This window comes from Canis lupus, chromosome 12 (assembly GCF_011100685.1).
Source record: "Canis lupus familiaris isolate Mischka breed German Shepherd chromosome 12, alternate assembly UU_Cfam_GSD_1.0, whole genome shotgun sequence".
In the NCBI taxonomy this organism is placed as follows: domain Eukaryota; kingdom Metazoa; phylum Chordata; class Mammalia; order Carnivora; family Canidae; genus Canis; species Canis lupus.
In genome coordinates this window covers 8,347,038-8,373,249 of record NC_049233.1, presented here as the reverse complement: position 1 = coordinate 8,373,249, position 26,212 = coordinate 8,347,038, and the positions used below count along the sequence as shown (strand labels likewise).

The following is a 26,212-nucleotide window of genomic DNA, read 5'->3' as shown; positions in this document are numbered from 1 at the left end:
ACCTGCAGGGTGCCGCACAGCAGCCACGTCATCAGCAAATTTTTTTTTTTTTTTTTTGAGCATCTGCCTCATGTCAGGTGCCACAAATAGTGCCTGGGGACATGATGGGGTATTAGCAAAGTTCTTGTCTTCACTGAGCTTCCACTCTTGGCTTTTGCATATTCCAAAATTGTTGCAGGGGGCACGTATTGGTTGTATAATGGGAAAAGGAAAATGAACCAAAAAGGGAGGGAGCGAGGAAAGGTGGAGAGAGAGAGAGAGAAAGAGAAGGAGAAGGAGAGAAAGAAAGAGAAATTGGGCAGCCCGGGTTGCTCAGCAGTTTAGCGCCGCCTTCAGCCCAGACCCTGATCCTGGAGACCCGGGATCGAGTCCCACGTCGGGCTCCCTGCATGGGGCCTGCTTCTCCCTCTGCCTGTGTCTCTGCCTCCCTCCCTCCCTCTCTCTCTCTCTTTCTCTCTCTCTCTCTGTGTCTCATGAATAAATAAATAAAATCTTTAAAAGAGAGAGAGAGAGAGAAAGGGAAGAGGTAGATGAATGAAGGGTGGGCTCCTGTCCAAACTCCCAAGCGAGGTGAGCCAAGCTCTTCACAGTTCCAGGCCCTGCCCTGGGCCATTTCCTTCCTCACGTCTTTTCACTTTGCTGCACAGATTTTATGCTCCCGAGAAAATGCAGTTTCCCAACGCACCATGACCTTCCCTACCTCTGAGCTTTTTGCACATGTCATGCCCCTGCCTAGAGCGCTGTTGGGGCCCCGCGGTACCTGAGTTCCTGAGTTCCTTCAGGACTCAGCTCTCGTGTGTCATCTCCCAGCTCAGGTCACATACTTCCTTTTCAGGGCCCTATGACGCAGCACAAACCTCCCCGGCATGTGTCACGGTGGTATGCTAACTATTCATCTATCTGCGCGTCTTTCTCCCACCGGAGAGAAAGCATGAGAGCAGACACAGTCTTCTTCATCTCAGGTCCCCGAGGAGCCTAGACCTGTGTCTCGCCCAGGGAGGGGGCTTTGGTGTCTGTCGAATGGAATGGGAAGGTTTTTGATTCAAATCCTGTGCTTTACTCACCACCTTCTTTGTCTCCCAGCCCCGTTCAGGCTGGCATGCTGCCAGGACCAAGTGGAGGGCTGGTCATCTGGTCTGCCCTGAGCCCTGGGGGGCTCACCACATTTCTCAGCTGGGTTGCTTTTCCTCCGTCATGGTGTCACTCCCACCCGTATTTTGTTGTGGGTCCTCAGCTCAATGCACTGTGGACCCTGGACACAGGACACAAAGTCTTCGGTGTCCTGAGCCCAAGCAGCGACCTGGAGCGCTTCAGGTACCTCTCTCCTGGTGGCCCTGTCACCCACATTCTCTTCCTCTAAAGGTGACACCAGCCTGACACCTAACGCTATAGGTTCATGGTTGCTGTGTTTCTATAAACCAAACGACACAATCCCCTTTCTGAATCTGGCTTCTTTCACTCAACATGTTTATGAGACATGTTTGCGTGGTCTCACATAACGACCACGTGTTCAGGTCCGTTGCTGCGTAATATCTCATTATAAGAATATTCCATAACTTATTTATCCATTCTACCTTTGACGGATATTTTGGAAGTTTCCAATGTTTGATATTTTTTATACAGGATGCTGTTAGGAACATTTTGAAGTCTCATGGTGCACAGACATGTGCATTTCTTTGGGGAGAAACCTAGGAAAGGCTTTACCCGGTCATAGGGTATGCAAGTTGTCAGCTTTAAAGTTATGGCCAGTTTTCCAAAGTGGTGACACACCATTTTTTTCTTTTAATTAAAGGGAAAGTCTAAGCCTACATAAATGTATTTCAAAGATGGTAGTGGCCGGTAATAGCATTTGAGGGCAAGAAGGGGAATGAGGTGTTTAGAAGACAGGGCTGGGGGATACTTTTTCATATCATTTCACTCGGCGCTCCTTATATATTTGGAATTTTGAAGTTAAAGTCCAACCTAGTGCCAATTTTTCTTTAATTAAAAAAAGAAGGGAAAAAAAAGGAGAAAAGCCCACGTGCTTTTCAAACACCTTCTTGGTCTCCACTCACCCCCATCCCTGTCTGAGAGTGACCCTTCTCTGCCCCACTGCTTTGTTCTTAACTTTTGCAGCAATACCAACAGTCAGCAGGGAACAGAGAGCTCCTAGTCTGAGGAGGGAGGCTGATCCCACCAGGAAGGAGGGGCCCTGGCAGGATGTCAGGAGTAGGAATTACAGAGCCTTGGAGAGGACTGAGGAGACCCAACAATAGGAGTGGATGAACAAACATAGCTAATCTCATCCAAAATCCCCAAGGACACACTGAAGTAAGGTGTGGTCTGGATTGGAGATTATCTGGAAATACCTGCCAGTTAGGAAGGGTTTGAAAGGCAGGGATGACAGAGGAAGAGGGCTGAGCTTGGGAGGAGGCAAGAGGTGAGTAGATATGGACCATGAGGCTGCTTTCTCTCCTTCTCCTTCCCACTCAGAAACTTCCACTGCCACTTGGACACACACCCCACCCCACCCCAGAGAACTCTGAATGCTTCTTGTCCAAGGACACCACCTTCTTTCCCACCCTGCATCCAAGGGGCCCCCTGTACCTCTAAGCACAGCCAAGAGGAGGTTGCTACTGAGCTGGGCCTGGGGGAGGGAACCAGCCTTTGGGCTGCATCTCCTTTCAATCCCCTCCTCTGAGAAGGGCTGATAGGGGAAGGCGACCACTTACATGTTGCTGTCACACCGGGACCAGCTGGGGCAGGTTATTTGCTCATTCACTTGCTGGCTCTTTCTGTGCTAGAGACCAGGCTCTGCACGAGGGACTGGTGACACAGCACTGAAGAAGAAGGCAGAGTGTTCTGTGAGCCCCTGGCTGAGATGGCCCCACGGGATTTCAGAGAGGGCAGGAAAATTCTCCCCTCCCAAATAAAGCTCTTCCTCCAGCTTGCCTGAGTTGTGGAAGTATATAGATCAGCCATGGATTGTGGGAGTTGAAGCTCCAAAAATGTGGGAGGGGACACTCTGAGAAAAATCCTCCAAAATGACAAATTTTACAAAAACCTATGGCGATGGGAACACACACTGCTGGGGTCCATCACAGGGCCTGGAAGGGGCCCACGTAAGTGAGAGACCCTGCAGCTTGAGCTTCCCAACCTTCTCCTTTCAGTAAACCCAACTCACTGTTAACTGAGGCACTGCTTTTCTTTCTTTCTTTCTTTCTTTCTTTCTTTCTTTCTTTCTTTCTTTCTTTCTTTCTTTTTTTAATTTTTATTTATTTATGATAGTCACACAGAGAGAGAGAGAGAGAGGCAGAGACATAGGCAGAGGGAGAAGCAGGCTCCATGCACCGGGAGCCCGACGTGGGATTCGATTCCGGGTCTCCAGGATCGCGCCCTGGGCCAAAGGCAGGCGCTAAACCACTGCGCCACCCAGGGATCCCTCTTTCTTTCTTTCTTTCTTTCTTTCTTTCTTTCTTTCTTTCTTTCTTTCTTTCTTTCTTTCTTTTCTTCTTTCTTCTTTCTTTCTTCTAAGATTTTATTTATTTATTCATGAGAGACACGGAGAGAGGGGCAGAGACATAGGCAGAAGGAGAAGCAGCCTCCCTCCGGGGAACCCAATGTGAGACTCGATCTCAGGATCCTGGGATCACAACCTGAGCCAAAGGCAGATGCTCAACCACTGAGCTACCCAGGGGCCTGAGACACTGTTCCCTGAAGTGCAGATATTAATGAGAGGAACCAGTCCTCAAGATGTGGCTCAAGGGCAGGGTGCTGGGCACTGAGGGCAGGCATTCTGAAAGGAATAATAGAGGTTCTAGGAGGGAGAGGGCCAGAGAAGATGGTGGAAGAAGGGAAGTAGCTAAGACCCCCACCCCCCCACCAAAGGCGGACATTCCACCCTTCCCTCAAAGCACAGTCCCTGGTCCTCACAGAGAATCTGCCTCCCTCCTTGGGGCCAATAGGATCCTCTCTCCCACTTTCCCAGCAGAGTCAGGAAGAGGGTACATGCAGAAATCATTCCAGTTTGAGCTTTCTCTACCTGGGAGAGCTTTAAGAAAAGACAGCAAGGTCCCCGAAGGGAAAGTAAATAGACTTTCTACATCACCTCTGTGTGGACTTCCCTTGGTCTTCACTCTGATTCAGTGTAGTGGTTGGAGTGAATCAACTTATACCACCAAAAGCCTTATGAAAGCCCAGCGTTTCCCAAGGTCTTCCTAACCAGGGACTTGGAGATAAAGGGGATGATGGTGCCTATTTCCATGTCAGTGCCTTATAATTTCAAGAAATTAAATACTCGCTTTTCTCACCCTGAGGCCTTTCTAATTACGACACAAAATCTAGAAGTAAAATAGAAGCTTGATAAATTAAAAAAAAAAAAAAAGAAGCTTGATAAATTTAACTCCAAAAAATTTTTTTTTTTCAAATTTCTGCCTGGTAGATGCTATCCTTTTTTTTAAATATTTTATTTATTTATTCATGACAGGCACAGAGAGAGAGAGAGAGGCAGAGACACAGGGAGAGGGAGAAGCAGGCTTCACGCAGGGAGCCCAATGTGGGACTTGATCCCGGGTCTCCAGGATCACACCCTGGGCTGAAGGCAGTGCTGAACTGCTGGGCCCTGGCTGCCTGGTAGATGCTATCCTAAACAAAATCAAAGGACAGGCTACAAACTTGGGAAAGAATTTGTGGTTAATATCATAAACAAGTAATTTCCCTAATATATATATAAAGAGCTTCCACAAATCACTAAGAAAAAAACCGAACACACTTCAATAGAAAAAAAAAAAAGTGAGCAAAAGACATCAACAGACAATCCACAGGGGGAAAATATTTGACTGGCTCAAGCATTTGAAACGATGCCCAATTTCACCTGCAATAAGGAAACTGCATATTTAAACAAGCACCAACATAGGATTTCCACCTACAAACATCAAACATTTGTCAGTATACTGAGTTGACAAAGATATGTAGAAACAGCACTCAGATTCTTCTGCTGAGGGTGGAAATTGGAACAAATCCTCTGGAGAACAATTTGGCTACAGCTATTGGAATTATAAATGCATATTCATTTGACCCAGCAATTCAACTTTGCTTTTGTAGTTTTTGCATCCGAAACCACCTGACCATATTAGCTATTCAAAAGTAAATTAAAAACTTCTCCTCAGGGAGATGTGAAAGCCTACCAGAGGAGCCAGCAGACCTGGTGGCTCAGTGGGGTGAAGCTTCTTAGACACAGGAGATAGCTGATGTCTATTTTTTAACCATTAAACCACCTTCAATAGTTTTCAGATACTGTCATTTATTGTCTTCTATCTGCGATGGCTGGTTGATTAGGAAGGGGAAGTAGAAAAATACTGGTTCTAAAGCATAACCACCCAATATGGGGTTTGGCAGTTTGCCTTGCAGTGCTCATCAGCGGATCCATAATTTGCATTCATCTGATCAAAATTATTTTTAAAGCACAACAAGATGTCCTGGGTTCTTATTATTGAACAATACTAAAATGAGACAAGAGAGGGCTGATTCTTTCCAATTTGGCTGTGCTTTTATTGGAAATGGAAGCTATGTATAGCCACCATGTGTTATGTGTGCAGACACACTTAGGAAAAGATCAATGATCTGAAACCATCTCTCCCATCATGTGCGAACCAGACTTGAAACGTGTGATGAGGAACCAGATGATTTCTCATGATGCAAGATGCAAGAATTCCACACATCACATCCTGAAACAGTTTTCAGCAATTGTTGATGCTCTAATGTGGAATATCAACCCCACTTTTAACTATGGTCAATCCCTAATCTACACACCTAGAACTTGTCATTTTGAACTTGCCCAACAAAGCATGCTTTTCTTTAGTTAGTGGCACTTACCTTGGAAAACTTCTAAATTACTCTTTATAGGGGTGCCTGGGTGGCTCAGTGGTTAAGCATCTGCCTTTGGCTCAGGGCATGATCCTGGGGTCCTGGGATCGAGTCCCACATCTGGCCCCCTGTGGAGAGCCTGCTTCTCCCTCTGCCTGTGTCTTTGCCTCTTTCTCTGTGCCATCCCCGGACCCCAGGATCATGCCCTGAGCCAAAGGAAGACGCCTAACTGACTGAGCTGCCCAGGGATCCCAAAAGATGTAATTTTTTAACTGAAAACAGTGTGATTTGGAAAAAGGGCTGAAATGACCATTTAAAAGTATTTCAGGCAATGCCCAACATTGTGTATTAGTGTTGAAAGTGCCAAAAACTTTTGAACAATTGAGAAACTCCATCTAAACTAGCTATGCTTTTCTTGGCTTCCAAGATTTAACAACCAGATATATCACCCCTCAGTGTGCAGGACTGCCCAAATGCTGACCCCTGGGGAAATACCCAAAGGAAGCCAGGCAGGAGTTAAATATTTCCTTGTAGATTTTCTCAATCTTCAGCAATTTATAAGTACCCTTGATCTCACTTGAGCCTTGAAAAACTTCTATTATCTCTATTTCTCTATTATCTGTCTGTCTGTCTTTCTGCTATCTATTTATCTATCTATCCATCAAGTTATTCCCACTTCACAGATGAAAATACTGAGGCCCAGGGAAGTTTACATCACTTGCCTGAGGTCACACAGGTGTCAAAGCCAGGTTTACAGCTCTCCTTGACCTGTCATTTACAGGTGACTATAACAATCCCAGCTCGCCATCGTACACACACACACACACACACACCACCACCACCACCACCACACTCTTCCCATGTTCTTTGCATTCTGAGGACAAACCTGGTGCTTTGGTGATAAGAGGAGCTCAGAGCACGTGAATGGCATTTGGGAGGCAGTCCAAGGCTGAAAGGTGGTTGGCCTTGGTTGCGGGGAAGGCTGGGACAGAGGGCCTGGGCAGAGGGTATTGAAGTCAGTATCTGCGATTCTGAACAAATGGGTGATGTTCAGCAGTCATCCGTGCCTTGGGGCCAAAGCCCCTGGAAAGCCATTTGACCAGGGTCAGGTAAATGTTTAAGCACGGGGGTGGAAGGAGTAAGTACTGGGGTGGGGGTGTTCAGGTTCAAGAAGCAAGGAAAGGGAGACTTTAACCCTAGGAGTGGATAGTCCCACTCCCCCCTTCCATCACGTGCCTCAGAGATCAGGAAAGGGCTCCCTGGGTCAGGCTCCTTCCCAGGAGCAAGGGGGAGGGGTGAGAGACCCTTGAGTTCGCGAGCCCCCCTCCCCTCTCCCATTTAATCAAGGTCAGTTCAGTTGGTACCAGGAATTGAATTGGGACTTAGGCGGTTCCTTTCTGGGGGTCAAACTCATTTGAGTATGCGGCTGTCTGACTTTATTCCTCCCCAACCTTTCACTACCTCCTGACAGGGCCAGTCCGTGGGCCTCTGCATTCCCAGTCCACCTCAGATTCCTCCCGGGCATGGAACCGCTGATCCCTGAAGGTTCTAATGTCCCCTGGCCCAGGCAAGTGGAAAAAAAGAGTTAAGTGTGGCTGAGTCATAGAAGAAGGCATCCAAGCAGGACCAAAGTCCCAGCCTGCTCTCCCCTTGGTAGAGGACACGGGGCTTCCCAGATGGGGTCACTGTCAGCTGAGAGCACTTGCCTTAAGCCCCCAGGACCCTTTGCCACCATCAGCGTCATCGCTGAAGGCTGGGCAGGGTATCGCACACGTGGGATTTCTTTCCAGGGTTTCTGTCCATCCTGGATTTGAACCATTTCCTTTGAGGGCCTGGAGAGCTCTCAGCCTTCTGTGGAGATTGCTCGTTGCTATTTCATATCCATCCTCGCTTTCTTCTTTATTATACCATTGTATTGTTGGAAGTGGGGAGGCATCCAGCTTAAAACAAAGAGACAAATAAACATTTCCCAGACTCCCTTTCACAGCAGGATGGCTGATGATACCCTGATGGTGAAGGAAGGGGAAGGTTTCAGAGGAAATAAAGTAAGGATCCTAATTGAGCTGACAAGTGCCTTTTGCCTTATCTCCCATACTCCTTCCTTCCTCAAACATGGATGTGTTGTCTGGAGCTCCAGCTGCCATCTTGGACTATGATACCACCAAAGGATGGAACATGCAAAGATGGAAGGAGCTTGAGACATCACGATGTCACAGACCTGACACTAAAACTCTAGACTGGCTTATCTATGGACTTCTTTTACTTCAGAGAAAACCAAACTCTATCTTCTTAAGCCACTATCATTTTGAATCTCTCTTATTAGCAGCCTAATGCAATTCCTCACTGCAACATTGAGCTTCCCTAAAATTCCCTCCGAATGGACAGTGTCCCACTCTCCCAAGATCCCAGCCAACAGGGGATGATCTCATGCATTGCTGTCTTTGGGCAACAGGCAGGACGACTGGAGGTGGGAGCAGTGCTAAATGTGCTCCACAGGGGATGCCTGCTTGGCTCAGTTGGTTAAGCATATGCCTTCTGCTCAGGTCATGATCCTACAGTCCCAAGATCAAGCCCCACTTTGGGCACCCTGCTCAGTGAGGTGCTTGCTTCTCCCTCTCCCTCTGTTCCTCCCTGCCTCCAATTGTTCTCCCTCTCTGTCTGTCAAATAAATAAATAAAATATTTAAAAATAAATAAATAATTTAAAAAAAAGACTGTGCTCCACATTTTCAAGCTTGAGACACCATCTGCCATCATAGCATCATCACCCACAGATGGGGGCAGTCCTCATCACTGAGTTATCAGAAACAAAACCAAAGCCCTTAGGATCAAGGTTGATTTCCAGCCCTGGATCTCTAAGTACCAGCTCCTCCTCACTTGCTCACCCTTCCAGAAGCCCTCTCAGCTGACCCAGGAAGAGCCAGCCACCACCACCCCCAAGTTATCACCCCTCTCTGACATGTGTTGGAAGCAGATGCCCCTGCTTGCCTGCATCACCTCCCCCCGGCACTGGTGTGGTTTCAGCCACAGCTGTGATGGACAATCTCATGCAAAGATCAGGCTCATGCATCCTCGAGGTGGCTGCTTTTTGCCCCAGGACTCTTCCCCAACATCTCAGCAGCCTGCCTGAGATGTGTTCAGATGACTTAATGGGGATTTTATCTGGACTCATGCAGCCCAGATCTGGGGCTCTTCACCTCGGCTACAGGGGGATGCCCTGGAAAGGTTCGAAAAAATATTCCGGGCTTCCCATTCCTGGTTTCCTTTCTCACTGTCTGAGATGGAGTTTGAGTCTCAGGCCCCGCACATTTGATTCCCTCAGTACTTGGAGTTACTCATTGTTGACCTCAGGCGAGATGATCCATTTCTTGGAGCCTCATCTGTAAAATGGGTAAAAATACTTAGTCTGCCTACATCACCAGGCCAGTGGATACTAATGGTTACCTGAGCTTCCCCTACATTTCTTCTCTTCACAGAAGGATGGGAACACTTAGCAGCTGAAGGAGTGAGACCAGGAGGAGCAAGGGTTGCGCAGAGGCATTGTGTCTGACTGGAGAGGACTCAGCTCAGAGGTTGTGGGCACGGGAAGTAAATACATTGTGGATAAAGGGAACTAAATTTCTCACTATCAGGGAGGTGTTTTACACAGATGGAAAAAGGGAAAGCTAGAAGGATCTAGAGCTTCCAGATTGGAATAGGAAGTATCAGGGTGCCTGGATGGCTCAGTGCTTGAGCACCTGCCTTTGGCTCAGGTCATGATCCCGGGATTGGGATCGAGTCCCACGTCGGGCTCCCTGCATGGAACCTGCTTCTCCCTCTGCCTGTGTCTCTGCCTCTGTGTGTGTGTGTGTCTCTCTCATGAATAAAAAAAGAAAATCTTAAAAAAAAAAAAGGAATAGGAAGTATCAGTAGGAACTCACAGTTTTAAAACACATTTACACAGATAGATACTGAAATGGTTGTGGGTATCTCTGCGTGGTGTATTATGTATTATGCGTGTATACATGCATTGTATGCATATATAGCCAAAACTCATCTTTTATTTAGACATTACTGACTTACAATATTGTATTCGTTTCAGGTGCACAACATAGTGACTTGATATTTGTCTATATCGTGAAATAATCACCACAATAAATCAAATTAGCATCCGTCACCACACATAGTTACAAATTCCTTTTTCTTGTGACAAAGACTTTTGAGATCTACTCTCAATAACTTTTTTTCTCTTTCTTTCTTTCTTTCTTTCTTTCTTTCTTTCTCTCTCTCTCTCTCTCTCTCTCTCTCTCTTTCTTTCTTTCTTTCTTTCTTTCTTCTTTCTTCTCTTTAGAGAGAGGGAGAAAAAGAGAGAGAGAAAACGGAGGAGAGGCAGAGGGGGAGGGAGAAGAGAGAGAATCTCAAGCAGGCTCCACACTGGGTGGAGCTCAAGCTGGGCTCAATTTCTTGACCCTAAGATTGTGACCTGAGCTGAAATCAAGAATAGGACCCTTAACCGACTGAGCCACCCAGGTGCCCGGACAACTTTCAAATATACAATACAATGTTATTAACTATAGTCATCATGTGGTATATTACATCCCTGGGGCTTATTTATTTTATAGCTAGAAGCTTGTATTTTCTAGAACTGTTCATCCATTTCATCAACCCTCTAAGCCCCACCTCTGGGAATAAACAATCTGTTTCCTCAATCCATGATCCTGGGGGTTTTGGGTTTTTTTGTTTGTTTGTTTTTTAAGATGCCGCACATAAAATGAAATCATATGGTATCTGTCTTTCTCTGACTTATTTCACTTAGCATAATACCCTCTGGGTCCACCAATGTTGTCACTAATGGCAAGATTTCCATCTTTTTATAGCTGATAACATTCCAATATTTTACGTGTATATACAACCACTCTTCATTCACACATCCATCATCAATGGACACTTGGGCTGCTTCCATATCTCAGCTATTACAAACACCGCTGCAATAAACATGAGGCCACATCTTTTTGAGTTAATGTTCTTGTTTTCTTTGGATAAATATCCAGAGGTGGGATTGCTGAATCGCCTGGTTGTTCTATTTGTAATTTTTTGAGGACCCTCCATACTGGTTTCCATAGTAGAAAACTGGTTTCCCTGTTACAGCACATGAAGGGTTCCCTTTTCCCAACTTTGCCAACCCTTGCTGTTTCTTGTCTCTTTATAAGGGCCTTTCTAACAGATGTGAGGTGATAGCCCACTGTGGTTTTGATTTCCATTTCCCACTTCCCTGAGGATGAGAGATATTGAACACCTTTTTATTACCTGTTGGCCATCTGTATGTCTTTTGCAAACATGTCTGTTCAGATCCTCTGCCAATTTTAATCAAATTGGGTTTTTTTGCTATTGAGTTGGATGAGTTTTAATCCTTATTATTCCATATTTGCAAATTCACCTACTCACTAAAAGGTCTTTGCAACCCCAAAGTAAACCCTTGTAGCACTTTTGAGGTTACAGACATATACAGAGAAGTAAAAAAATTTTGGTTTGTCCATGTGAGTGTTCTCAGCTAAGGCCAACAGGGATACTTTATCTCCTTGTTTTGACTTTTGTACTGATAACAAGTATCCTTGTCATGGTCTAGAAAGCTGTGATGTGCCTCGTGCAGCAAATAAATACATGTTAGACAAGCTTTGTTCAGGCATGAGTCATAGAGCTGATGCCAGTGTGTTCAATGTTCATGAGTCAACAATATCTATTAAAGAAGATGTCTTTAGATGGAAACATACATAAAACAAAGTTATATATTGATTGGTTGGTGAAAATATGACCAGAGGCTTGCAGGAACCTAACCTTGTATTTCCCCTAAAGAGCAATGATCTAGCACTCACTAATTTTGTCAGCGAACTCTAGAAAACACAACCACTATGAATGAGAGTGTCTGTATATACATGTATGTCTTAACTCTATCTTTTCAGAGGGCCTAGAAGTAATGATGCCCCTGTAGCAACAACTCACTGAGCACCCAGATCATGGTTTCTAATTACCATCTTCCACTAAAAGGAACCAGGATTCAAAACACACACACACACACACAAAAAAAAAGGAACCAGGATTCCTTGTAGAAGTGGCTGATTCCAAGGCTGGAGCAGAGAGATTACAAAGAAGCCTGGAATGCTTTACTGCACCAGAAATTAAGGAAATGCTCAAAGCACAATGAGAACATGGCAAAGGAAACAAGGAGCCAGCCTGAAGGGGTTTTGTCTGGCACAACTTGGGATAATTTGAACACTAAAATAAATGATAATTTTTTTTATTTATTTGTGATAGTCACAGAGAGAGAGAGAGAGAGAGAGAGAGAGAGAGAGAGAGAATGAGGCAGAGGGAGAAGCAGGCTCCATGCACCGGGAGCCCGACGTGGGATTCGATCCAGGGTCTCCAGGATCACGCCCTCGGCCAAAGGCAGGCGCCAAACCGCTATGCCACCCAGGGATCCCAATAAATGATAATTCTAATGCATTTCAACCAATTAAATAAAATAGGAATCCATGAGCCTTTCTGACACAAACAAACAAATGGGGGAGAGAAGAAAGTTTTCCCTGTAGTTGAATGCCAACCAATAAATGATGGAAGGAATGCTGAAAATGGAGACATTCCCATTTGGCAATCACTGTAGTTATATTTGATACAGGAGTTGTCAACAGATGTTAAAGCTGGTGGGCAGAGGTTTCGATGAGGATCAGGATTTTGGCATAATTTCCTAATATCTCCTCACAACATATGTAGCGATTACTAAGCAGAGATGGCAACTTTGTGGTGCGGGAGCCTGGCAGACAACTGGACCAAGGGATAAAGGCACAGAATCCTATCTGTGGTGTTCCCGTCAAGAATGAATGAGTGGCCTGGGGCTGCTTGAAAGAAAACATCAGATGAACCCAAACTGAAGGTCATCCTACAGAATAGAAGGCCTGGACGCTTTAGGTCTGCTAAGGGCACAAAAGGCAGGAAAAATGGAGAAACTTCTAGATTGAAGACAGATGACAAGTAAATGCAAGGCATGGTCCTGGATTTTATCTGGGGCTACAAAAGGAAAAAGACATGGTTGAGGAGCAGCCTGGGTGGCTCAGCGGTTTAGCGCCTGCCTCCAGCCCAGGGCCTGATCCTGGAGACCCGGGATCGAGTCCCACATCAGGCTCCCTGCATAGAGCCTGCTTCTCCCTCTGCCTGTGTCTCTGCATCTCACTCTCTCTCTCTTTGTGTGTGTGCGTGTGTGTGTGTGTGTGTGTGTGTGGCTCATGAATAAATAAATAAAATCTTAAAAAAAAAAAAGACATGGTTGGGATAGTTGGCAACATTTGAACAGGGTCTGTGGACTGAATGGTAGTCATTACCAATGCCAATTCCCTTATCTGGAGAACCGTAGAGTGATCCATATAAGAGATTTTTCCTGTATTTAGGAGTGATGGGCATTATGTCTGCAGCTTGCTCTTAAATCCAGAAAGAGATGAATGGGTGTATCTTTTTTTTTTTTTAAGTTTTCATTTATTCTTTCATGAGAGACAGAGAGAGAGAGGCAGAGACACAAGCAGAGGGAGAAGCAGGCTCCATGCAGGGAGCCCGATCTGGGACTCGATCCCAGGACTCCAGGATCACTCCCTGGGCCAAAGGCAGATGCTAAACCGCTGAGCCACCCAGGGATCCCGAATGGGTGTATCTAAAGGGAGAGGGTGGCAAAGCAAATATGGTGAAATGTTAAAGAATCTGGGTGAAGGGATAACGGAGTTCTCAGTATTATTCTTGCAACATTCCTGTAAATTTGAAATGATTTCAAAATAAATTACTTTTTTTAAAAAAGAGTCTACCCAAATGCTTTGGAAAATGCTGAGAAGGTAAGAAGGGGACTGTTGTTATCCTTTTAGTTATTTTTTTTTCTAGAATGTGGGATTATTCCAAAAGAGTGTGCTGTGTGTGGGGGTGAGGGTGTTGCCATGGAGTATATGCTTATTTATTTTCCATCCCCCAGATTAACCCTTTGTCCCCCAGGGCAACAGGTGATGCAATCTACCCTGGGAGGAGGGAAAGGCCACACCTGGGCAAACAGAAGGCCTGGGCTCATCTGGGATGAAGCCTGCACCCAAGTGTTTATGACTCTTCATGCCTTATCACTCCTTCCTGTTACAACTGAGTGCTCCCCTGCCATCTGTTTATACAGACACTAATAAAACAATACAGCCTCCTGCCTCACTTGCTCAGAGTCTTGGAAATATCGATACAGTGATGCTGGCTACGACAACTTGTTTCCTGCTTCCCCAGCTGAGTATTTCCACCCCCTCTGTCTCAGATGGGATGGAAGACCCAAAACAGACAGTAAGGTCATGGCAAGATGGGATTGACTGCAATTCAATGTGATAGGTATTTCTTACGGGCCTTAAAATGGGCAATATCTGACAGTGGGTAATGAACAGGCATTTCTTTAAGCTCTAAGCATAGGAAGCCTGCTATCACGCACAAAGAGATAAGTAAAGGGAAGGGCACCATGAAATCACCACCATGGCTGCCATCATCATCATCATCATCATCATCACTGTTATGGGTTGAGTTATGTCCTCCCCAAAATGTTGAAGTCCTAACTTCCAGTACTCAAAAATGTGACTTTATCTGGAAAAAGGGTCTTTGCAGATGATCAAGATGAGGTCATCAGGGTGGGGCCTTAACTCAATATAACTGGTAGTCCTAGGAAAATCTGGACACAAAGAGACACAAACACACATTGGGAGAAAGCCATGTGAATGTGAAAGCAGAGATCAGGGTAATGAGTCAACAAGCCAAGGAATGCAAAAGTTTGCCAGCAAACAACTGGACGCTAGGAAAGAGACGTGGAACTGATTCCTTCTCATACTTTCAGAAGGGCCCAAATTTGCCATCACCTTGATCTGAGGCTCCCATGGACCGTGAGACCACGAGTTTCTGGGGTTTAAGCCACCAATTTGTGGTACTTTGTCATAGCAGCCCCAGGAAATAATTATAATCTCCATTGCCATCAGCAGCAGCAGCAGCAGCAGCAGCCCCACCACTACCCTCATCTTCACCATCATCACTGCCATCGTCATCACCACCACCATCCTCATCATCGCTGTCATCTAACTAACGTAGATGAAGCTAACCACATGCCGTCACGGTTCTGAGAAGTTTGTTAACATAAACTCATCTAATCCTTACAACAACACTGTGAGGTGGGTAGTACTACTACTCCCGTTTTCCACAGAATATGAAAATAAAGTTCAGAAAGGTCAAATCATCTTCCCAAGGCCACTCAGTCAGAAAGTGCCTGCATGGTGGCTTCAACGTTCCCCTAGGACTATTCCTTTCTTCTCATCTCAACAGCCGTCTTCCTCTCCAGTCTTTGGCCAGAATGAATATGTCCTGTGCTCACCTCCTCCTGCCAGAAGCCTTCAATGGAGCAAACGCTTCAGCATCATTCCCATGCTTCGCAGGACACACAGGGGCACGTGGGTATCATGTACCGGGGAGCTGCCGTGCATGGAGTCCTGTCCCCTGTCCCGGTCTGCTCTTTGCCCTTAGAGTGCCTGTGTCTCCACAGACAAGACTGGCCCAGCCCTGATGCCAGCAACCGTCAGTGGAGATGTCAATCACCTTTGGATACAGTATGCAGGTAGATTATGATGGGTTTTTATTGCTTTAGTTGATAACCAGAGGTATTAGCCAGGTACATGTAATCATGCCTCAGAAGAAAATCAATCTGAGTCTGTGTACAGGTATTCTCAATGACTGTCAGAAATGATGCAGGGTGCTTGAATTTCCCTGAGCAGTGAGTGCATATGGTTCTCCACACTTCCCATTGCTTCCCATTGCGGTGGCACCATTCTCAGCACATAAAAATGATTCCATGGATGTTTCACTGAACCTACCCAAAGCCCACAATCTTTTTTATTTATCAAATTCACTTGTCCCTCTCCTGTCCCTTCCCATCTGTTTCCTAATATTTATTCCTTATGGGAAGGGTCCGTAGTGATCAATTTCAAAAACCGTAATAGTGGGGCAGCCTGGGTGGCTCAGCGATTTAGTGCCGCCTTCAGCCCAGGGTGTGATCCTGGAGACCCGGGATCGAGTCCCACATCGGGCTCCCTGAATGGAGCCTGCTTCTCCCTCTGCCTGTCTCTGCGCCCCCCACCTTTCTGTGTCTCTCATGAATAAATAAATAAAATCTTTTTAAAAAAAAAACTGTAATAGTGTTTTCAAGTCTGGGCTGTAGCTGATACTTTTACAGTCTAGTGGACAATTGCTACAGAACCTACAGCTGTTTGCAGAGCAGAACATGCAGGTGCTTGCAGATTGCAGGTGTTTACAGAGCCTGTCACTTGCAAAGCCTGTAGCTGTTCACAGATCCCACAGATGTTTGCAGAGCCTTCCTTGTTTGTAGAGCCCCCCATTCGTAAATGTTTAAAGATTTTAAAATCACAGTTTAAAATTGTAATTTTCAAAAAACACACAGCTGTTTGAAGAGCTTGAAGGTGTTTACAGAGCTTACTGGTGTTTGTAGAGACTGCAGCTCTTTGTGGAGCTCTTTGCTATTTGCAGATCTGTAGGCATTTGAAGAAATTGTTGAAGGTGATCGGAATGCCTACTGGATGCTTGGCTTCTGGCAGAGCTCTCCTCCCTGAGCCAACAATAGACATGTCTTATTAACGCACAAACTCTGTGTCTAGTGTGATGCCAAGAGATTCAAAGGATACAGAATTTTGAAGAAAGGTCCCTGGAAGAAGAGGTTTTCCGTACATGTGGGGAACAATCATGGAGCATATATTGACCGAAGAACAATCCACAAAAGGGGCACAGGGTTGCATGGATGTGAACTACTCCAGGATCAGCCCACTTGGTTTCCACATGTACCTGGAACAGCACAGCGACACTTTGTGCAGACCCCTCCCATGCTGTACCCCATCCCCCTCCATGCCCACAGCCTTTAGCTGCACCCCACCCTCTACATCATACCAAATTATGCAACTACCTCTGTCCTTTTTTTAAAATTATTTAAAGATATTATTTTATTCATGAGGGACACAGAGAGAGAGGCAGAGACATAGGCAGAGGGAGAACAGGCTCCCTGTGGGGAGCCTGATTCAGGACCCGATCCCAGGATCCCAGGATCACAACCTGAGCGGAAGGCAGACACCCAACCACTGAGCCACCCAGGAGCCTCTATCTCTATCCTTCCATTCCCTCATTAAAACTCCCTTCTCTCAGGGTCCTAATCCTAGTTCACCCTCATCGGGAACAAATGTGCTACAGTAAGTTCTTACCGACTGGGATGTGCTACCATGAAAGGAGACATTCACATTTTGAAATAGGAACTGCGGAGGCTGCCATGCCTTCACCCAGTGGCATGCTCCCTGATCGTGAGATCTGGGGCACAGTGGCAGGCACAAATGGGGTGCCTGACAATCTGGCTGCCTGCGGGGAAGGCTTGCCCTGCAGGTGCGCCCCACTTTTTGGCCACAGCTGTAGTCTGATTGAATCTTTGCTAATCAAATCCTCTTTTCCAAGTGACTCATACGCCCATTTCAGAGCAAGGACGCACCTGGAATGAGAAGTGGTTCCAGTCCAGGCATGAGCTGAAGGACGGTTCAGCTGGGTCACGGCAGTGATTTTTATTGAACAGAAAGGTCTACCTCTCCACATGTTCCTGTGTGTTTGTTCTCTTAAATGTCAGTCTGGACTCTGACTCAGTGGGGGTAACTGAGAGTTGTTTCAGCTCCAGTGTTGTGTTCAGAGGCTCATCCAGTTCTCCCCAGTTTCCATCTGGCTCCTGGAACCGGTTTGCATCCTTGTCCCAGCAAAGCTCCCTCTTCTTCTCCCAGAATTCGGAAGCCAGACACGCTGCTAACATCTTGGGGCTCCAGGCTGGGAGCAGCCGTGGGCCATCGACCCACTTGAAGAAGACGCCCACCATCTGGGGGCTGTGACCCCCAAATCTGTCCCTTCAGATTCCTGAATTCCGGTCCTTTGGTCTCACTGCCCTCTAGGCTTATTCTACCAAGTGTAACAAGAGCACCTTTACATGTAAGGAACCCCAGGGTGAGCTCAGGATCTACCCCCCACCCCCTGCTGTCCTCTTCCATCCAGTTGTCCAGGTAAATGAAACCTTTCTCTCTGAGTCTGATAATCCCACCTCCAGAAGGTCCTTACTCTGCCCTTATGCTGACTGTGTGGCATCCCCATCTCCTCCCCAGCCTCCTCCCTGCTGTCACCATCTCCAGTGCAGACCTCGAAGATCAGCATCCCATCCGTCAACAAATATTTATTGAGCACCTATCATGTGCCCATCACCGGGGACGCCGCTGGAAACAAGACAGACACAGCCGTGTCTCAAGGAGCTTGCAGCCAGTAGGGTCTTTCTCTCAGTACTTGTCTGGAAAGAATGTGTCTCTACTGTTTGGTTGAATATTTTTAATACACAAGCAACAGATGTTCATGGAGAAAGAACTAGAAAATGTACTTAAGTGTAACCAAGGAAATAAAAATAACTCTTTTTTTATTGAGATGAAATTGACATATAACATTGATTAAGTTTCAGGTGTACTTACCTACCAACTTGATATATTTCTATATTTGCAATTTGATTACCTCTAGTAGCAAACACCTCTATCACATCACATAATCACTGTTTATTTTTCAAAGTGAGAACATTCAAGAGCTAGTCCCTTAGCAATTTTGTAAAAATCACTCTTAAATCTACTTCTTTCTTTCTTTCTTCCTTCCTTTTTTCTTTCTTTCTTTCTTTCTTTCTTTCTTTCTTTCTTTCTTTCTTTCTTTCTTTTTTTTTTGTTGTTGTTGTTTTTAGAATTTATTTGTTTATTGGAGAGAGAGTGCAGAGCAAGAGAGAGAGCACACGAGGCAGACAAGGAGGGGCAGAGGCAAACTCCCCGCTAAGCAGGGAGCCTGGCTTGGGGCTCCTTCCCAGAATGCTGGGATCCTGACCCTGGCGCAGGCAGATGGTTAACCAACTGAGCCACCCAGGTGCGCCCCCTACCACGCTTTCTACCTCCTACTACTTACCTCCCTCAAACACATTGTTACTCTTTGGGTGTATTTCTTTCCACTTTTTCTTTTTCTTATTCAAATGTTTTTAAGCATTACTGATGTCTCTTTATACTTCAAATGCATTTATTTATTCAGCAAATATTTATCATGAAATGCCACCATATGCCAGGCATTGGGGTAGGTGCTGGGGTTACAGAGATGTACAGTCTAGTGGAGGAGATAGACATCAAGCAGGGAATCACACAAATTAATATATGGTTCTCGACTGCGATGCTTCTCATGACGTCAGGGTGCAGGAAGCGTGAGTGCACATGATGGGGGACCACTAGCTCTCTTGGGGACTTGGGGACGGGCAGGGAAGCCCTCTCCAAGGAAGAGTAGGGCTTGCCAGGATGAAGGGTTAGAGAGAGAGTGTTTGGGGAGGTAGAGACAGAATAATTCTAGAACAGGGTTGACTCATCCATTAGATGTAGTTGGGACAATGTCCCAGGCCCACCAGACTAAAAGGAGCCCATGAAAATATTTTTATTTTAAAATCAGAAGAAAAAAAAAAGGGATGACTGGGTGGCTCAGTGGTTGAGTGTGTGCCTTCGGCTCAGTTCATGATCCCGGGTCTGGGGATCAAGTCCTGCATCAGGCTCCCTGCATGGAGCCTGCTTCTCCCTCTGCCTATGTCTCTGCCTCTCTCTGTGTCTCTCATGAATAAACAAATAAAATCTTTTAAGAAGAAGAAGAAGAAGAAGAAGAAGAAGAAGAAGAAGAAGAAGAAGAAGAAGAAGGAGGAGGAGGAGGAGGAGGAGGAGGAGGAGGAGGAGGAGGAGGAGGAGAAGGAGAAGAAAGAAGAAGAAGAAGAAGAAGAAGAAGAAGAAGAACCCCAAACATTTCAGTTGAAGAAAATGTTCCAAATATGATATTCATGTATTGGCCTTTATATTAATACATTTGTAAAATATCATTTATAGAGGAAGGGACCCACACAAGCTAAACCTCCCACAAAAGTCATGGGTGGACAGGGAAATGGTGGGAGATACGACCAGAAAGGCAGGCGAAGACTGGATTTACAGAGACCATGGTAAGAATACAAGACTATAGGGACACTTGGGTGGCTCAGCAGTTGAGCATCTGCCTTCGGCTTAGGGCATGATCCTGGAGTCCCAGGATCGAGTCCCACATAGGGCTCCTGAATGGAGCCTGTTTCTCCCTCCACCTGTGCCTCTGCCCCTCTCTGTGTCTCTCATGAATAAATAAATAAAATAAAATAAAAAAAACACACACAGGACTATATCTCAAGCCTCAGGAAAACAGAGCAGTGACAAGATTCTTACAGCATTTTATTTAATCTCTAAAAAGAAAATGTTTCTTTTTAAGCCACAATATCATATTATACTGTTAAAATACTAATATCTAATAATGAATAACAGTGATGTTTGCATAACATTGTGAATGCATTTAATGCTACTGAATCATACATTTCAAAGTGGTTAGGGGCTCCTGGGTGGCTAAGTTGGTCAAGCATCGGACTCTCGATTTCGGGTCAGGTCGTGATCTCAGGCTTGTGAAATCGAGCCCCACATCTACAGACTCTTTGCTCAGCGGAGAGTCTGCTTGAGATTGCCCCTCTCTCTCTCCCTCACCTTCTGCCTCTCTCCCCCGCTCTCTCAGCTCTCAAATAAAAAAATCATTTAAAAAAAATTAAAATGGGCTAAAGCAGTCAATTTTGTTATGCATACTTTACCATAATAAAAAGAATAGAGGCAACAGATCGCCAGTGTAGTGGCATGGGTGAGCAAATTAACACTGCCAGAGCTCCCACTGGTAAAAGCCTGGCTCTGGAGGGACCTGGGGTGGGTGCTGGAGGAGTGAAGCTCCCTCAGGCCCAGCCCCGTCTAAGTGCTCAGAGGCCTGTGTCTGCCAGCCAACCAGCCTGGGTTCCTATCCTGGCTTCCCCACACACCAGATCGGATAAGTCACTTTCTTACTTTTTTTTTTTTAAGATTTTATTTACTTATCCATGAGAGACACAGAGAGAGTGTCAGAGACACAAGCAGAGCGAGAAGCAGGCTCTCTGTGGGGAGCCCGATGCAGGACTCCATCCCAGGACCCCAGGGTCACACCCTGGGCCAAAGGTAGATGCTCAGCCGCTGTGCCACCCTGGTGCCTGTCCCTTTCCTTCTTGAGCCTCAGTTTTCACACAGGTAAAATGGGGAGACCAGCCAGGTTGGTCACCTCAGGGGGTCACTGTGAGGCATGTCCAGCTGGGTGTATCAGGTGCTGAGGGCAGCACTTGGCAAGCAAGAAGTACACACGAAGGGTGACTCCTGTCACAGACTCGCTTCGGACTACTCCGCTCCCAGCTCTGACAGTGAGGTGGTACCAGGGGAGGGGCTAGACCATTTACCCCAATATGTTCACTTTCCATTAGGTCCTTGGGTAGGACCCCAATGAAATGCTTTTCCACAGCAGGTTAGCGTGACATGAGGTCAAGAGGACTTGGGTGACTGGCTTGAGGAGGGAGGTGTTTTGTGGCTGGGAGCCGAGATTCCAGTCAGTGAATCCTAACTGATGTGTGATTGAGACCTGTCACAAGGTATGGGGCTCCAAGCCCGTGGAGCCCCAGTGACCAGTGAGCCATCGCTCAGAAAAACACGTCCAGGACTCTCAGGCCAAAGTCCCACGTATGCTCACGTTCTGTTTATTGCCCAGCTCACTCCTGATACTGGCTCAGAAGGCAGAAATTCCAGGAATCCCAGTTCCTCTTTCTCCTTGGCATCCTCCTCATCCTCCTCCCCTCCCCGCCCCCCTCTCATCCAATCCTCAGGCCCCTCTTTCATCTGGTGGACAAGTAGCCAATTGTCCCTGGGATCTTTACATCCCTTGGGAACAGCCACACGGGGGCCAGATGGGGCTGTGGTAGGCTTTGAACAGCAGGTCTGAATGAGGCCTTTGCGGGTTGATTGGAGCAGGGGGGCGGGGGCTGCGGGAGGCCAGGGGAGGCCAGCTGCGGGGAAAGTCTCGTGTGGGAGCCACGTGTTCAGGCGATGTAGGAAGGGGGGTTCGGATTATCATGGGTGCCCAGCTCCAGAAGGCAGCAGGTCCTACAAACAGCAGCAGGAAGTAGGGGAGTTCCAAAAATAGTGACAGGCCCCCCAAATCACAAAGCTTCCAACCCCTTAACATCTCCTGAGTCCTCCCTGCCTCTCACTGCCCCAGTTCTTATTTTCCTTCTGGTCCCCACTGACGCCCCCCTGGACTGGGGCTGCCCCCAGCTTCTACAGGACACAGCTGCCTGGGTGAGCTCCTGAAAATGCTACAGTGATCAGAACACTTGCCTGCTCAGAACCCTCCCAAGTGGAATGCTTAGACTTGTTTTTGTTTCACACACCCCTGTGACTGTCCCGTGAAGCCTGTGGACTTCTTCCTAGTAAAGGGTCTTTAAACGCATAAAATACAGTGTGCTTTGTTTACAAAGGCAACCAGTCACATCAAAAGACAATTATCAAAATAGTCTTTAAAAATGAAATTTGTATATAGGAATACATGGCCTTTTTAATTAACATGTTGTAAGTTACAGCAGCGAGGCTTAATAATGACACAATTTGAGACAGTGTTTTGAGATATGCATATGGGGTATGAAAAGGATTGTGATATCTGTTGGTGACAAGGTCTCAGGTGCTACTAATGCTACTGTGGTTTGCTGCCTGCAGTTGTTATTGAAGGTGACGTTAAAGTTCAGATGGAGATAAGCGGAAATAAGATGTCAAATGTCTCTCATCCAGGTTCACAGAGTCTCTGAATTTTATCCATGGATGTCTTGACTACAGGTTAGAGTGCCTTATCATGAGGGCTCCCCAAATTCTCCCCTGTGCTCCTGAGTGTCTGTGTGCATGCGTGTGTACACACACACACACACACACACTGTCTTTGTAGCTCTGGGACTTGGTCTCTGGCTGCCCTCCCCCAAGCGCTGTTCTTGTTGAGTCTGGCAGCTGCTCAGCTCACCTCCTTGCTTTCTGCCTTCACAACATTTCACACTGCTCCCCCCACCCCATCCACCTGGTGAACTCTTACCTAGCTTCTAAAATGACTATCAAGATGAGCTCCTCTTTGAAGTTGCTCTTGACTCTAACCAGATGGAACTGATTCCCACACCCACTTCTCTAATCCCTGGCTTCCCCACCCCAAGTAGACTTTTACCGCCCTTTTGTCTCCTGGTCATTCAAAGGCCCTTTGGGACAAAGAGAGGGCCATATTACGCTATATCCACAGTGCTTCACACAGAGCCTGGCACATAGTATTTGCTAAAAAAAGGAAAAATGGATGAATGAATAAATAAATGCATGAATCTGAGACATTATAAACAGTTGCCCAAAGACAATGGCAGGGTCAGTATGGTCCAGTCATCTCTACGTGCAGAGAACAGCTGACCCCACTGACAATTTCTTCTTCTTTCCAAAGCCTCCCCCTCTGTGTTAAGGGTGACCAGAAAGGGAGCAGGCTGTAAGAGACCAGCAGGGACAGGCCGCAATATCCAAGAGAAATACCACAGGCTATGTGGGAGGTTGCTCACGGTAGGACAGAATGACAAGAGAGGTAGCCCCACAGGGCTGCCAGGTGCACCCAAGTCACTCTCACAATGAGCTGGGGAGGGCCTAGACCAGCAGGGCGAAGATGCCCAGTGTTGAAGGAAACGAGAAGGCTTCAGAGGGAGTCAGAGAAGGCCTTGGAAAGTATGTGTGTGTGTTGGGGTGGGGGCGGTGACAGCATGTGCTCAGGTCAATGAAGACAGGCAGCCATGGACTCCAGACTCAGGTCCCCCTGAGCAAGGTACCTTGAGTAAGTTATTTAAGCTCTAGTAGCCTCAACTTCCTCATGTGTAAATGGACTAATAACCCCCTGTGATGTTATTGCAACCATTATGTGAAATAATAATAATAATAATAATATGCTTTATTTATCTGCATTCCTTCATTTAGTGTTCATTAAATATCTAGCACATAGCGAACACACAAAAAATACCTTATTATGGTTGTTGTAAGTAAATTTGTAAAGACAGTCAAATTTGCCCTGGTGCCCTGCCCCCCCTCCCATTCACTTTTCTTCTTCTATTCTCCTCATCAAACAGCTCTGTTCAATCATTGCAAGCAAATCTCCCTGCCCAAGGAGCTGACGGAGCCGGCTAACCAGGAGCAACCTTGGAGGGAGGTGAGGATGGGGTGTCCCTCTGAAACCACCAGAACTTGTGTAAACATTTTGGTAGGTCTGTGCATGGGTGCATTTTTCTGAGGAAACGTTCATAGATACTCAAAGTCATGAAAACAAGACCAAAAAAAAGGTTAAGATCCACAGAGGTAAAGTGGTAGAGTCTTCATGCCATACGCTTCCTGGAGTTAAAAGATGTCTTAGGGAGAGGGCAATGTGTAACACAAAGGAATGAGTCTCAAATATGGGGTCTCAAGCATCAGTGACAGTTGGAGAGAAAGATTTGGGGGATAAGTCCCAGAACTCACATCCTGCTGCGTCAACTCTAAAAATGACCCAGTCTAAAGAACAGCTTTGGGTGACCTCTGAACTGGCCAGAGTGGGGGCTTCTCTTGTTACTGAGTTGTTTCTCCTGGCAGCAGAAGTTTCAGGTTTGTCCCACAACAGTGAAATTTTAATATTGTCATGCCCCTTTTTATTTTTATTTTTTTTAATTTTTAAAAAAGATTTTATTTATTCATATGAGAGAGAGAGAGAAAGCAGGAGGAGGAGGGGAAAGGCAGAGGGAGAGGAAGGAGCAGACTTCCTGCTGAGCAGGGAGCAGGATGTGGGGCTTGATTCCAGGACCTTGAGATCATGACCTGAGCCAAAGGCAGGTGCTTAACCGACCGAGCCACCCGGGCACCTCCAATGCTCTCTTTTTAAGGAAAGGACTTTGTTTTTGTTTTTGTTTTTTAAAGATTTATTCATTCATGAGAAACAGAGAGAGAGAGAGAGAGGCAGAGACACAGGCAGAGGGAGAAGCAGCCTCCATGCAGGGAGCCCGATGTGGGACTTGATCCTTGGACTCCAGGATCACGCCCTGGGCTGAAGGCAGGCACCAAAACACTGAGCCACCCAGGGATCCCCAGGAAAGACTTTAAAATGGCAGCAGAGATCTGTCTGAAATCTTCCAACACCCAAAATTCAGAATCGGTGCTTGAGCTCCATGCTTAGCCTACAAGTACAGTTTCTCCATAGCTTCACCAGCTCTCAGAATGAAGGACACATAGTTTCAGTATTACAAGTAATTGAGGGGCGCCTGGGGGGCTCAGGGCCTGAGCGTCTGCCTTAGGCCCAGGGAGTGATCCTGGAGTTCCCGGATCCAGTCCCACATGATTCCCACATCGGGCTCCCTGCAAGAAGCCTGCTTCTCCCTCGGCCTGTGTCTCTGCCTCTCTCATGAATAAATAAACAAAATCTTAAAAAAAAAAAAAAAAAGGAGTAATTGAAACCCTGCTGAAGGTTAATTACTGAGTACTTCCTGTCACTTAGCCGTATCTCTCTCCTCAATGCCTAGCTAATCCTTGTAACTTCAAATATCTTACCTTGAATTCACAAGTTCATTTTTCACTAATTTTTGCCGTGTGTGTCTGTGTGTATTTACCTTAAACTTTACATATAAGATAAAATCTACCATCTTTACCATTTTCAAATGTTCAGCATGGTGTTTAATTGTACACACCTGGTTCTGTAGCGAATTCTCTAGAACTTTTTCATCTTCTGAAACTGAAACTCTGTATCCATTGAGCAGCTCTGCACACCCCTCCCCCACCCCCACTCCCTGGCAACTTCTGTTCTATTTTCTGTTTCTCAGAGTTTGGCCACTTTAGATGACTCAGATAGATGGAATCTTGCAATATTCACCTTCTTCGTGACTGGCTTATTTCACTTCATTACGTCCTCAAGGTCCATCCATGTTGTAGCAGGTGACAGAAGTTCCTTCTTTTTCCAGGCTGAATACTATTCCACTGTATGCACACACCATTTTCACTACAACTTTATTGCTGGGTGATTTTATTTTGTTTTTCCTAGTGTAAGACACAAAGGTTGTCTTCTCAGGTATATCGAATTTACTACTCAGGTTTTTCCTAACTGAAGAACCAGAGGATTAGTAGACATGAAAACGTAATAGATTCCACCTCCCCCACCCAGGTTTCTAAATGATCCATTAGAAATAGAGCAAGTTTATAAAGGAATCGACAATCTTTCCTAATGCAAGCTGTTTTATAAGGCAGTTAAAACTGTCATTCCTTCAAGCAATATGACAGGAACAAAAATGAAAATAAAACCTTTGGATTTCTGAACTGAGAACTACAAAGCTTCTT

The 26,212-nt window shown here is 46.1% G+C and overlaps 1 long non-coding RNA gene across 1 annotated transcript in view; it reads right to left on the bottom strand.

Annotated features, from left to right (window-relative positions):
• Nucleotides 1–25,659, bottom strand: part of LOC102156981 — a 38,558-nt gene extending 12,899 nt beyond the window's left edge. The window contains exons 1-4 of the long non-coding RNA XR_005367651.1: nucleotides 25,570–25,659; nucleotides 7,306–7,784; nucleotides 6,731–6,875; nucleotides 2,712–2,819 (exon numbers count right to left, since the gene is read on the bottom strand). This is a non-coding gene — a long non-coding RNA (uncharacterized LOC102156981). The remainder of the gene's footprint in view (nucleotides 1–2,711; nucleotides 2,820–6,730; nucleotides 6,876–7,305; nucleotides 7,785–25,569) is intronic.
• Between the last annotated feature and the right edge of the window lie 553 nt (nucleotides 25,660–26,212).